At 42.0% G+C, this 13623-nt stretch overlaps 1 long non-coding RNA gene across 2 annotated transcripts; it reads right to left on the bottom strand.

The window, feature by feature from the left end:
* Positions 1-2428: 2428 nt before the first annotated feature.
* LOC109369798 lies at positions 2429-4676 on the bottom strand. 2 transcript variants are annotated; one of them, XR_002119286.2, is made up of 3 exons: positions 3546-4676; positions 3024-3171; positions 2429-2814 (listed from the first exon to the last, which is right to left on the bottom strand). It is a non-coding gene; the product is annotated as an uncharacterized LOC109369798 (long non-coding RNA). The 2 variants fall into 2 exon arrangements; XR_002119285.1 differs by lacking the exon at positions 3546-4676 and adding an exon at positions 3382-3539.
* Positions 4677-13623: the final 8947 nt, after the last annotated feature.

Raw genomic sequence — 13623 nt, 5'->3', positions numbered from 1 at the left:
AATAAAAAAAAAAGGAAAAAAAATAGCCCAGATCTGACTGCCTTCCTTATCACAGCCTGTGTCCCGACTTCTTCTGTTCCTGTAGAAGGATCATTCCTACAGTCTGTACCAAATTTAAGGTGCTAGGAGCAAATCTATCTGGTTCCTACTCAGGATGTAATAGCAGCTGAAAATGAAGTCAGTCCCAGAGCAGTCTTTGTGGTTCGGAGATGGCTGAACTCTATACGCTTTGCAGAAGACTTGGAGAGCTTGTATAAATATCTGTGTAGTTCAGACGAGCAAAGCTCGCACTTCAGGCATCTGCCATTGATTGTCATTGGCATGATTCTAGATGTTCCCTGTAGCCTAAGGCATAGTACTCAGTTGGCATGGTATGTGCATCTGAGAAGTGCCTTCCAAATGAAGCAGGCTGGGTGTTAACACCACGGCCTTCAGATACCGAGTCTGGGGGGCTGTGCCAGGGTGATAGACACGATGAGCTACGTGTGGCTTACAGCAGTGCATGCTGAGAACTGGGCGGGATATGTATCTTACAGTTCAGCAGCTCTGTGAAATACCTTGTTGTAAAGAAACTAACAGTGTTACAGCAGGTGAACTGTTCTGTATCCTAAACCTGGAGAAACATGTAAGGGCTTCTCTCTCACACCAATTTTTGCCTGGCACATCTGGCTGAGGGTTCTCACAGTTATCTGTCTTCTTGAAAATCAGTAGAAAGGAAGAAATAACGTTTGGTTTTCCTCCGCCTTCAGTTCTTGTTAGTGTGTCTGTACTTGGTGCCCAGCCTTTTCTGGGGATAAGGGCAAGGAGAGTTGTGTGAGGGTGTTGCTGCTCCCCTTCTATCCCTGACTGGGTCTGTATGACCTGTCTAAAACCAGATTCCAAATCTGACAGGATGTATCCAAAAGGAAAGATGACAAGATACTTTTAGAGGTATTTCTGCAGGAAAAAATACATTGGGAATGTTAATAGACTTGGCCATAGTATCGTGCTGGGCAGACATGCTAGATAGGGTGAAGTGTGACTATTGTTCCCACAGGGATTCCATTATTGCTCATGGTGAGAAGACAGGTTGTTGGTGTTACTTTCTGGTCACAGCTGGCCTCAAAAGAACAAAATGAATGAAAAAGAAAAAGAAAGAGAAAAAAAAAGAGCACAGATGCAGGAGCTTCTTTCCTTGAGATATCTTGAGATAAGGAAAGAAGCTCTTGTGCTAACACAAGTTGTCCTCCACGCCTGGGAGAGTGAAACGGGTGGTTGTGACAGTAGTGTACACAACCTTCTGAAAGGAAAATGGCTTGGAGCAAGCAGTTGAGCTGGCCATGCTGCACGTGGGAGCATTTCTGATTAATTCAACATCTTACGTTGGCCTCAGGATTGCTTTGTGCCCAATGAAATGCTGCCCTGTTGAGCAGTAGGTTATCAGGATAGGTCACTCAGGCTGTGATGAACCATTAACTCTTGCTGTGTCACAACAAGGGAGCCTCTAGCCAGATCTGTTTTTCCTTTGTGAGATGCGGACCCTAGATAGACATGCAAGCATTTCCTCACCGCATGCTGCTCCATCCAGAAATATTTGCTTAGAGCCTGTGGTCCCAGTGCTGGCTCTGTGGGACCGCTCTGACTCGGGTGGTAGGAGAAATAGCTGACAGCCCAGGCTCTGCTTCAAGCCAGGTTACTCAGGCTGAAAATGTGGTCTTGCCTATCACTCCAAGGTGCTGTTTCATCAATCTAAGACTCTTTTTACTGTCTGCTCCATGTTTCTGTCAGTGCATTCTCTTTCTATTCTGTGTCCCAAGTGCAGATTTTTACTGATAGCACACAGGAAGGTGTTTCCTTTACAGTCTCCAAACTCTTCTGTACAGAAATATCTGAGATTCTGTTCAGAGGATTCAACTCCCGTGTAACTCACAAACATTAATGACTATATTTTCCACTTGAGAAAGTTGATTAGAGGAGGGATTTCATCAGATGGTCCCCATACATTTGCATAACTTTCTGTTTGCAGACGCTTGAATTTCAGTAGTATGGAGAAGTGTTTGGGAGGAATGCTGTACTTATTATTGCAAGTCCTCATTTTAGTCCTTTCTATATTAGATACTGGAGGGAACAGAAGGTAGAATGGACAGACAAGTACAGTTTTGACACCTGACCGGTTGGGTAAGAGAGTCAAATTCTCAGAGCAATAAGTAGCTCCTTCCTGATCATGATGTGCTAGCAATACAATAACAAGGGAATGGCCCGACTTAATGATATATATTAAAGGAGATTATAGATATTGAGGACGCATTTAGTAAAGCATCAGTTGTCTGCATCTGTCACCACAACATTCTGGCAAGTGTTGAGAAATATGGAAAGTGTGAAGTAGGAGGAGAAAAACTCCCGCATTTGTTGATTGCTTGTTGACAGCAACTGGTTGAGACATTTACAAAATGCTTTAAAAGTTTTTAATTGTTTATACACGACCTATAAAACCCATTCTGATCATGCTTCTGGCTGCCACAGTGGGGAAAAATGTTACAGGCAAACACATAGACAGTGTTTGTGTGCATATGAAGGCAGCTGAAACTACTAGTACAAAAGCTTTGCCTTGAAATAATTTATGTTACTGGTACAGTGATCTTTACAAAGGAAACAGAGATTGACTTTTGATGATGACAGGAGAAGAGCAGAGTCTCAGATCAAGGCTGGTGTGATGAGCTGGGAACATGCTGCACCCTCTGGTAGTTCCTGGTAGTTCGGTGCAGCGGCACTCGGGGTGCTCTCCTGTGCAAAGGTTTGGATGCTGTCTGCAGTTCACATCTGGTCCCAGCTTCCCTAAAGTTTGTGGAAAGCAGCCAATCAGCCATGAATCAGATGCTTTAATGACTATTTATTTGTCTAACGTTTTGTACTGTAATTAAGCTGCCATTTAAAAAAAATAAAATCTCAAATTGCCATCAGTCCTTCCAACAGGAGTGTGCTACAATGTAGTGTGAATTGGGCCCAGAGTGTGGGAGCCTGCCAGCGCGCATTCACATTTTTACTTGCGTATTCCTGAAGGGAGGACAGAGCAGTGCTCTAAGTGCTGTGGTCTTTGCTGCTGCTCAGGTGAAGTTTCACTTGTCCCATGTCTTTGTCACTTTCTTGTAAATCAGAAGTTGTTGGCCGGTTTTGTTGTTGGCCTGTTGAGTGCTGAAACAAGCACAAACAAGAGCTTCTCTACTGCTTTGCAAACTGTATTTCAGTCCTGAGAAGGTGGCAGTTGTGTCGTGATTTATGGCACCTATTTGGTGTTTTTAATTGGGAATTTACACGACAATTTGTGGCTACATGATTACGTTAAGATTATCTTATAAAAGATCTAGGACAGTTGTTTGTGAAACCCTGGGGGCACATACCAACCTCCTTAGCTATCTAACCAACTGTTTTGCTCCTCAGTTAAAAGAGTGGGGCCTTCAGAAGTGGTTTGATCTTCCTCGGAAAGGTTAAAGGTCAAATGACTCATAAATGAAGAAAGAGTGATTTAATCCAAGGAACCTGTGCTGTTATTGTAAAACAATATTCACCAGTGATGGTACGCTGCTGTATAAATGACAAACTGCGCGGCGATGGAAGTTGTTATTACATCACTGAAAACCTCACCTGCACTACATTTATGACTCCATAAACACAGGTTTATTTAACAGCTGTGGGAACACCTATGGTCATTTTGTGTTAAAGGTCAGGAGTCCTAAATTTCAGCTTGCATGTTAGTTTCCATGGGTGAGGTTCGTAAAATATGATGACTAACATTAAGTGACCAGAACATAACCAAAATGCAATGGGGGCAATGCATGCTAATGCAACCACTTATACTCTGCTGCATTTCCTGGAGCATCTGGGATGTTGGTTGGCTGCTGAATGTTGCTCTGAAAAAACAATTTATACAATTTGATCATAACTCCATCTCCCTTGCAATGAGAGTATGTGACTGTACCAACTCCTAAGTCAGATTGCAGCAGGGCTGTACCTCCTAGGGCATTTTTGAAAGAGGACAGTCAGATGCAGCATATTTCAGAATGTGAATTAAAGGTAGCTGTACATACAGCAGCTGCTCCTTGGGTCCTCTGCCAAATGAGATGATTAAAAAATACTAATATTTATTCTTGAAGTTGCCATGTAAAACATAGGCCAACTGGCTAACTGAGCAGTGAGCTGTGTGTTGCCAAGTGCACAAAGAAAAATTAAAGAAGAAACAGTGCTTACTCATGTATATACATTCCACGTGGGTGTGTGGCTGCTTGGTGCTGGTGTCCTTGTGCAGAAGCTCTGCAGAACGTAAGAAGTAACTGCTGAGTAAAGAATGCTTGTTTGTACATTTTTAGTGTTTGGAAAGTTAAACTGAATCTCAATTTGGAGATTAAATTACATGCACACTGTGGGAGGACAGGCATCTCCCTCTGGTTTGTGCAATACAGTTCTCAGCTGCTTTGCTGTGGCCTTGTCTAACTCATGCCACACATGCACACAGGGTGCTTACATTCCCCACCCATGTTATTGCTGCAGGTGCTGTACTGTTGCTCAGTGAATGGTAGCAGATTTTTAACAAATTTGCAACAGCAATCTGGACTACTGAAAGGATTATGACTAAACCAATAAATTACTATTGTCTGCTTTCATCACATGACAGATTCCCATAACTTGGTCCAGTGTGACTGAAGGTTTTATGCTGATAAAGATTACGGGGTTTACTTACCTTTTAGAAATGTTATTGTTCCATTAGATCCATAAACAATTGTTAGTCAAAGATCAAACAGAGATAATTACTGTTTTTTTGCACTTTTGGAACATAGATGAAATGATTAGAAAAATCCAAAAAGATATGAAGCAATAACAAAGCCTCTCTTAAGCAACGTCAAACATATCTTTCTTGTTCAACAGCATTTCGTATCTTCATCAATAATCTCGCCAATGGTCATATAATTAACTATGCTAATAATGCTCTGTTTAGTCTTTTTATTATTATTATTGCTGTGAACCTCCTTAACAGCAATCCACTGTAATTAGCAATTAATCTGATGATCGTGTTGCCCTGTGCAAATGTGAGATGGAGCATGTTGATGTAACCGCAGCAGCGGCAGTCTCAGTGCCTTGCTGCTGGTTGCACTGCCTGTCGCCTGTGCCCCTGGGATGGTGTCCTTGTGGGGCTGGTGTCCTTGTGGGGCCAGGCGCTGTGAACAGAGTGGCCCGTATGTCCCCCCACTGGCTCACCTGTTGCTTGAAGCACCCCCAGTGCCAATGCCGTCTCATTACGTGCACCCGAAAGAGGAGAATGCAAGCTCAGTTGGCTTGGCCAGCAAGCACTCCTGTGAAACAGTGTTGAGCATTTAACATGGAAGAAATTCTGTTCCAGTTTGGTGTTTCACATGGAAGCCATTTCTCTCTGCCTTTCTAAGCATTGCTTTTGATTCTCTTTTCTTTAAATCCCCAAATTATCCCCATCTATTCACTATTGTTTACTCTGGCAATCTTGTAATGCTAGTGTTTGCCAGCATCCCACATCCCACTTTTTTTTTTCTTGTAGCTTGGAATAGGAAACAAATGTGATAGTATTTATTGGCAAGTGGTGACGTTCTTGTGGCAGTTGTTGTGCTGAGCTCTAGCAGAGAAAGAGAAGTGAAGAGAACTCCCACTTGAAAGCAGTGCAATTTTTAAAAATTATCACTGGTGTTCCTTTACTATTAGAACTGCCACCACTTTTTTTTTTTTTTTTTGGCAAACAGTAAAGGAAATAAAAATGCAGAATATCTATTAAAGAGATCTTACACGCCATGGCATAAGCACCTGAGGCCTGGAAATCCAGCCTTATGTTGGCTTCATCCTACAGCTGTTCCCTGTCGCAATAGTGCAGAAGAGGGAACACCACATACTGCTCTCACTGTATCAGTGTGCTTTGTAATTATTCTGCTTGTTTTACAGCATGGTTGAAGGTTCTTGAAATTTTTTATTAGAAAATAGTGTGTTTGTGTCCCTAGTGTGATTTTTAACCCCTCTAGGCAGAAGTCAGGGCACTTTGCAGGCTGACCTGAAGGCTGTGAAGAGGTTGGGAGGCAGTGAGATGACTCTTAGTAATTAGAATGTAGGAAAGTGATATTAACCCAGTGAGTGAGAAAAGTAGCTTTTAATTATTTTATCCCAGGTAGGTGTAAAAGCTGAAGGCCCAAATCAGATGTGGGAGTGATATGGCTATTCAGAACTAAAGTTAGTACACAAAGGCAGAAATCTTTTTTCATCCAGCACTTACAGCATGGAGCCCAGACCTGTCTAATCCCTGTTGCACATAAGCACCAAAAACACTTGTCAAAAGTCTGTCTATCTGCATAGAGCTGGAGGTAACTGACACTTTGTAAGCATCCCTGAATTATCTGTCTTAGCAACGTACACCTCTGCTGAGCTGTGCAAATACAGCTAAAGGTGGGGTCCTGGCGAAACCAGTATTTACACACTATCTCAGTGTTGGAAGTAATTAATCTTCAACTGTATGAGGCTCTTTGTGATGTAAAGCAAGTGCTGACACTTTTGTGTAAACATGAAGATTAGCATATTTACAAACTGGTAGATGTTACTTTGATCAGTTGCTGCTTGCACTGGAAAGGCATGCTGGCATGCGGGCTCGCTCTTCATGTGACAAAGACGTCTAATCCTTTTACACTATTCTCAGATCCATATTTAGAATTCTGACTGGTGTTTTCTATATCCACTTGAGCTCACTGTTTGGTTTGTTTAGCAGTGTTCATCCACTCTTTATACTCACTAGTGACTCATTCCAGTTTGTTTTCTTTGCAAAGCAAGCAGTAAAATTCCAAAGTAGTAAATGACCTGGGTGAAAAACCCTTAAACTCCTTTCAATTTAATTACTAAAGCAAATTGGAACCACTTGCAGTCAGGCTTTTTGATGGCACGTATAAAGATCTTTGCTGTTTTCCTTCTTGCTTTTAAGTAAGTTAGTGTGAAAATTAGCCAACCCCACTTCAGCCTCCTTGCAAAACAATTGCATCAAGACTTTTGTTTCAGTGTACATTTAAACACATCTGGAAGACTTTGAAAGAGGCATCCTAGGTGCTTGGTTTTGTTCATCGTAATTTAATGGTAAACTGTAAACAATACATAATTCATTTCAGGGCAAATTATACCTTTATATACTCCAAACTGGATAGCGACAGGGAATCTTGTGGTAACAGGATAATGACCTGAGCAGGTTCGAACAGGCTGGGTCTTATCTTTTAAGAAGGATGAAATAATGTTATGACATTGTCAGCATATTGTCTAACATGCTAGGGTGCTAGCAGCTCATTACTTGTGTGCAACCCCTGTGCCTGAGTAAACGATTGCAGGATTGTCCCCGCCAGGTGTGCATGTGTTGGCAGGCCCAAACACGCAGTGCCCGCAGAGCAGGGGCTGTGCTGCTGAGGTGGGCCGCAAATGCTCGTGGGGGAAAGCTGAGGGTGGGTGGGGAATCTCTGTTGTTCCCAGACCCCTGCCCTCATCTGAGCACTGCTGATGTGTTGGCTCAGTCTGCTTGTGGTCGGTAGAGATGGGAGACGCAGGCCTGCTTGGGTTTGGAAGCGTTCCTGCTTTCCTCTGGCAAGCTGGAGCTCTGCCTTCTCCCCGGGCACACCTGTTGGCTTGGCAAAGGCGAGGAAGCTCCTTCTCACCAACCCACTGTCTTCCAGAAGGTGTGAGGTTGGGTCTGGAATCTTCAGGCACTACCTGCCTTGACCTGGCTACTATCCACACACTAAAACTTCTCTTCTGATCTTAGGCCTCTGACTCAGTTTCCATTTGGCAGCAGCTGCCAGTGTTGCATGCATGACTCGGAGACATGGCTGCCACCCAGCTGTTTGCCCTAATGGCACAGCTGGAGAGACTACTCTAGCATTTGCCACTGGTTTTGGTTGTTAGGTTGGGCTGTAGGGGTGCAGAGAGCATCCACTTCCACCTGCAGCACAGAGACATAATCACCACTGGAGGAGCTGCAGGAGCACTGATGGTGGCAACTAATTATGTGAGATTAATTGCAAACCTCAGCAGCTGTTGTGGGTCCTATCCAGGCCACAAAATGAAAAGAAAAATGTCTCAACCATCTCTAGTGTCTTTCAGATGTATCAGAGCAATATTCATCTAGCGAAAAACCTTCTAGCCAAGCAGGACATCTGTGCTAAGGCTACTCTGGTTCTCCTTGGTGGGATGCTAGATATTTTACTATGTTAAGAAACACTAAGAATAACACAGAGGAAAGGCGTATAATGATGCCTTCTGTTCTGTCTTCATTTTTCCAGGGCCAGTGTCCCTGTGCACCACGAGGTGAGGTTAGCTTTTTTCCCTTGCAGTGTTGCGGTCAGTAGCCTGCAGTTACGCAAATGTAATGGGAGTTGGGTTGCGTGAAGCTTTCTCCTTTATAACTAACATGTGAAACAAGACAGGATCTGTGTTTTGATTTTTTGTTAAACAAACTAAGCAGGTGAAATGGTTAGAAAAGAAAGTGATATACTTGCATTACTCACAGAGCATCACATCTATGTTGAATCTATTACTGATTAAAACTCTTGTTAAACTGAGGATCAGGAAGAAAGCTCAACGTCTCTTTTAGCTCTTTTCATGACTGGATTAGCATAAATAGAACAACTAGTCTATATGGGAACAGTACGGACACTTAATTTTTAAGATATTCTCCTGTCAAGGAAGAGAAGCTGTAACTAGAGTAAGGAAGAAATAGACAGTTCATTTGCTGGTGATAATGAAAAATGAAAAAATATTGGGTGGAATTCTGACCTCATCAAAATGAATACAATTTTTTCCATGTTTTTCAGTGAAGCCAGGTTTTTGCCTATTGCGTTCCCTGTTGATCTTTAAAGAGGACAAGAATCACTTCCGTGGCTTATATTGTTACTTATTTAAAATGAAGTAACTGGTAGCATATTTATTAACCAAAAGATTGTACTAACTGAAAACTTCCAAAGCATGTACTAATCTGTCTGTTTTACTAGAACCTTGCAATATGTTTGGGTTGTTCTTAACTTAATAAGTAGAGTAGAAGACATGCAGCTAATATACTAAAAAAATGAGATTTTGGTAGTTTTATTCCCAGTGCTATTGGTTGTGTCTTCACTTTTCCTAAGTTGCAACTGTTCAGCACTTCTGTGTCTTAAATGCATGAAGGGGAGCACTTTGCAGCCAATACTGGAACACAAGCCTGGAGCCTTCGGGCTTCCAGTCCGACTCACTCCTGCTTCTCCCATGCCTCTCCACAGAGGTTGCAAAAAGGGAACAGTCTCAGGGCTACAGCAAAGCTGGGAAGCTGCAATAGTCTTGAACCATAGGATTTGGGATTGGCAAACTGATTATTCAGCTCTGCAGCACTCAGACCGCAACTGTGAATGTCATATGAACTTTGATGTTTTTTGTGTTGACCGTGGCAGTGCTGTACGAGGCAGGACTGACCCTTTTATGCTCTCACAGGTCTTTTTTTTTTTCCTGACAGTTTTATGGACATGAATAGATAAAAATCTTCATTTTAGGAAAAGCATGTATTGAGGAATTTTAGGATACTGATTTCATATTGCCCTAGAGCATTTTCTGCAAATGTTAGCATGCACATACTATTTCTGGTGATTAAAGCAGAGTATTTTGACTTTAAAGTGGCATCTTCTGAATAAATCTGTCTCCAAATGATTTATGCATCCCATTAGGATTTAGTGCTGGTAGTTGTTCTGGGAATCCTGATCTGTTCTTTCAAGAGTCGCCTTAGCTTTATCAGTCCATTTACATGTGGTCATATTTCAACCTCCAGGAGCTTTAAAATGTTTAGTACACAGAACACTAAATTTAGGCCTGTGTTTGTTTTTATTGGTGGAACCTCTTTCCTTTCTTCAACATTCTCAAATGTTCCCTGGTTTAAGTAGAGTTATCTAAGGTAATCCACTCTTGCCCTTACCAGGGATATTCCACTTTGTTCATAAGCACATAACATAACTCTAGTCCCCAGTGATTTCATTGTGAAATTAAAACCCAGACACTCATCCAGATGTCTTAGAAGATAAGGGCAGGCCTAATCCGTATGTCACAGAGGACTTAAGGAGCAGGAATTCACCTATACATCATCACGTTGTTATTAGCCCGGACCATGGCAAGCCCAACACAAACATTTTCCACAGGGCTTGCATTCAGGCTTGGCAGTGTTAAGAAAATACCCTCCAGCAATGTGTTATTTTAGGCTGAAACAAAAGTAGACATGAATGGCAAGAGGAACAGAGAAGTATTGTTTTTATTTTCTATGTGAACCCGTAACTCGTGTTAAATGAAAATCTAACCAACAAAGATGTAAATACCATCATGTTCAAATGAGCTATCAAGTATCAACACATTTATTCTGTGATGGAGTGCTGATGCTTTTCTGAGGTAGTGTAATGCACTGTGGGAAGGGCAATTTAGATAGGAAAAGCCAAAAGCTTTATCTGATTAAAACTGATATGCTGATTGATTTTGACAGAGGGAAGTCACTTCCATTGCAAAAAAGAAGGCAACAAAAACACAATGCATTTGTCATTAATATGAGTGGCGGCACTGAAATTAGAAATAAAACGTAGAACTGTGAAGGACAAAGGCAATTCTTACCACTGTTTTTACAGTTCTGCCACCCCCCACAGCTGCCATCTTGTTTTTATTAAGTAGTTATTTTACAAAAGCCACAGAAAGCCCATAGGACAGGGACTAGACCCCACCTCTCTGGGAGGGGGCCAAGACTGCTCAGCAGCCTGGCTCTGTCTGATCTTGCCTCCCTAATCCTGCTTCTCCATCCACCCTGGGAGCACTCCCAAAAGTGAGTGGGGAGACACTCCAGCGTAATAATGAGGCTGAGTTTGTAGTAAACTGGGAGTGAGCTGCTTTGGATTCTGCTCCTGCCTGTGCCACAGATGTTCTGCATGGCCATAGTATGCTGTTTTTGGCGAAATTCATCCCTTTGCCGAGAGCCAGTTAGAGGCTTGGATGCCATCTGATGCCGGGAGACAAACACAGCTTACGCACTGGTTGAACATTATACAAGTATATTTAGAAAACTAATGGCATGTAAGCTGTGTGATATCCTTCAGCAAGAGGGCCGAACCTCTTGCTTATAGTCAGTGCCTCAGAGCTCCCTCCTACCAGGCAGGAAAACTGCAAGGTTAATCATGTTAACATTTGTGAAATACTTCTGTGATGTAAGAGACACAGAAGTATATGTCTGTTAGGAGGAAAGCCTACTGGTTTCAAATGAGCTGCCCAGCGTTTATGCACTTACTGGATAGGCTGAGTCTCGTAGGCATGAGAAAGTGTGATGGAAAAACAGTGAATATGCCTTATTAACAAGCTGAGAGTAGTTTTGATTGTTTGATGTTGTATTCAACAGAAATTCATGCAAAACTTTTTAAAAATCACAGCTAGAAGAAAAGGGTCATGAAAAATGGCAGAAAGAGAAACACTTTCTAAAATTGAATGTGGGCTTGATTTTTCATTTTGGGAAGCAATCCAGGTTACCCTAACAGAAAGCAGAGACACATTTCAGCTGGGGTTTCTTTGTGCACAGTGCAATGGCAAAGCAGTTCAAGACCAGTTCATCTGTGTGAAAATATGACCCTGTATGAGTCTGGAGGTCAATGAAACCACTGTTGATCTGCTCAGGGCATGCTGGTCACTGCTTTAGGGTCACTTTGATTTATGTGCTTAGATTTTCCACTTCCAGAACAATAAAATGTGGGTGACTCTCTTTTCACTGACTCATTTGTTGTTGCAGCATGCGTTTTTCTCAGAAATATGCACTATATGAAAAAACCTGAGAAATTTAATGCAAGGATATAAACTGACATTTTTATGGAGGGTAAACTTAAACTCAGTCATAATTAGAAAAGAAACTGAAAATCATGCTTTTTCTTGGTTTCTTGTAAGCAGTTCAGAAACTTATAATCTCAGTAATTAAATATCCCCTTATTAGTGTTTTTATAGATGTACTCTTGCCATGCTCATGGAAGGGATAGAATTAACGGTATCACAGTTGTAATTGAGGCAGACTCAGCAATGAGCTTCAAGAAATCTGTAACAAAATAGAAATTTAATAATTATTTATTGCTCTAACTCCTAATCAACTTCAAAAGCAAAATGTCAGGAAGCTTTGGATATCCTTCACTGCTGAGACATCTCAGGAGCATTACCATAGCTGATCACAGCTACACAGAGGGCTTGGGCATGACCTTGAATACCTTGTGAGGGTTGGCAGGGACTTTCAGCCTTCGTGGTGCAGCTGCAGGCACCAGCTCTGGAATGATCAGTGCCTTCCTGAGTGCTTTGCTGGCCAGAACTGACACCAAGTAGCTTCTTCCAGCTGTGCAGCTCACCGTGGTGGGAGAGGTAGAAATCCCTCACAGAGCACCCTGCCTCTGAACAGGAGGGAGGAGACAAAGCATTGTCTTAATTGACACCAAAAATTGTATTCCCTTGATCACTTCCTGTCATTAATTTCAATGGAATTAACACAGGGGACATCTCAATCAATACAGCTGGATTTTGTTCTGGTTTCCTGACATGCTGCAAACCTTTGGGCTTCTTGGTCACCTGCCCTTCAATTCACGTGAACAGTCTTTAGCTGAAATAATTGCTGTTCTAATAACTAACTTCTATTAATTGAGACTCCTTAATTTGTCCTGTAGACTCTTTAACCCCTTTAAGTGTCTGTATAACCTGTTGACAATGGTCAGTGCCACCTGCTTTGTATGTGACTGCTGAGAGCGAGTGGGCAGATCTGGGGAAGGGTAGCTGGGAGCTCAAGAACCTCTGCTTGCCCAGACTGTTGGAAAGTACCTATTTATTAGTGCTGACAAATGTTGCCTTGTTCTTACTCTACCCTACAATTAAGTACATCGAAGGGTCTGGAGTGTACCTCTACCTTGTCTTCTTTCATCTCTTAAGTTCATGTAATTTTGTGGCTGCAAGGGAGAATATGTGTCATCTGTGGAGGATGAGAAGAATAGGGGTAAATGGTGTGAAAGTGTAACATACTTCTCTGTAATTAGCACCGCCCTTCAGAAGAGCTGTTCAGTTGTGTTTCTATCTGTAGAAGTGTTCTGAAAGGCATTGTAGAGAAAATACAAAAAGTCAGTTTTAGATTTGTACACACCAATTGCACTGACACTTTCATTATTTAACCAAAAAATCAGTTTAAAAACACCTTATTTAACAAATTCCTTAACTTCACTCATGTTCTGTACCATTGGCTAGGGAATTTTACAGAAACCCTAAACACTGGCTTCCGTAGCATGGGGCTGGAGAGGCCACAATCATTAAATGCTCAACACGCTTCTCGGTACTCATTCCTTAGAATAACTGCTTCACAAGCCTTCTCCTTCAAGACATCCTTAAGGCTGTTTAATACCCTCTTAGCTGTCATTTCAGTTAGCACTCAGCACTGTGTACAGTTGCTGAACTAAACCATATTAGCAGATCTTTACAATTATTTGTAAATGTTGGGATACTCAGAAGATTATTGCACTGGTACATTGCCTTTGGTGCCTGAGGGGAGCGCGAATTATATCTTATCTGCAGGAAGAGCTCTGAGGAGCCAGACCGTCTTATAAG

Source organism: Meleagris gallopavo, chromosome 13, assembly GCF_000146605.3.
Source record: "Meleagris gallopavo isolate NT-WF06-2002-E0010 breed Aviagen turkey brand Nicholas breeding stock chromosome 13, Turkey_5.1, whole genome shotgun sequence".
NCBI lineage: Eukaryota > Metazoa > Chordata > Aves > Galliformes > Phasianidae > Meleagris > Meleagris gallopavo.
The sequence above is the reverse complement of the archived record's forward strand: the minus strand, read 5'-3'. Positions and strand labels throughout refer to the sequence as shown.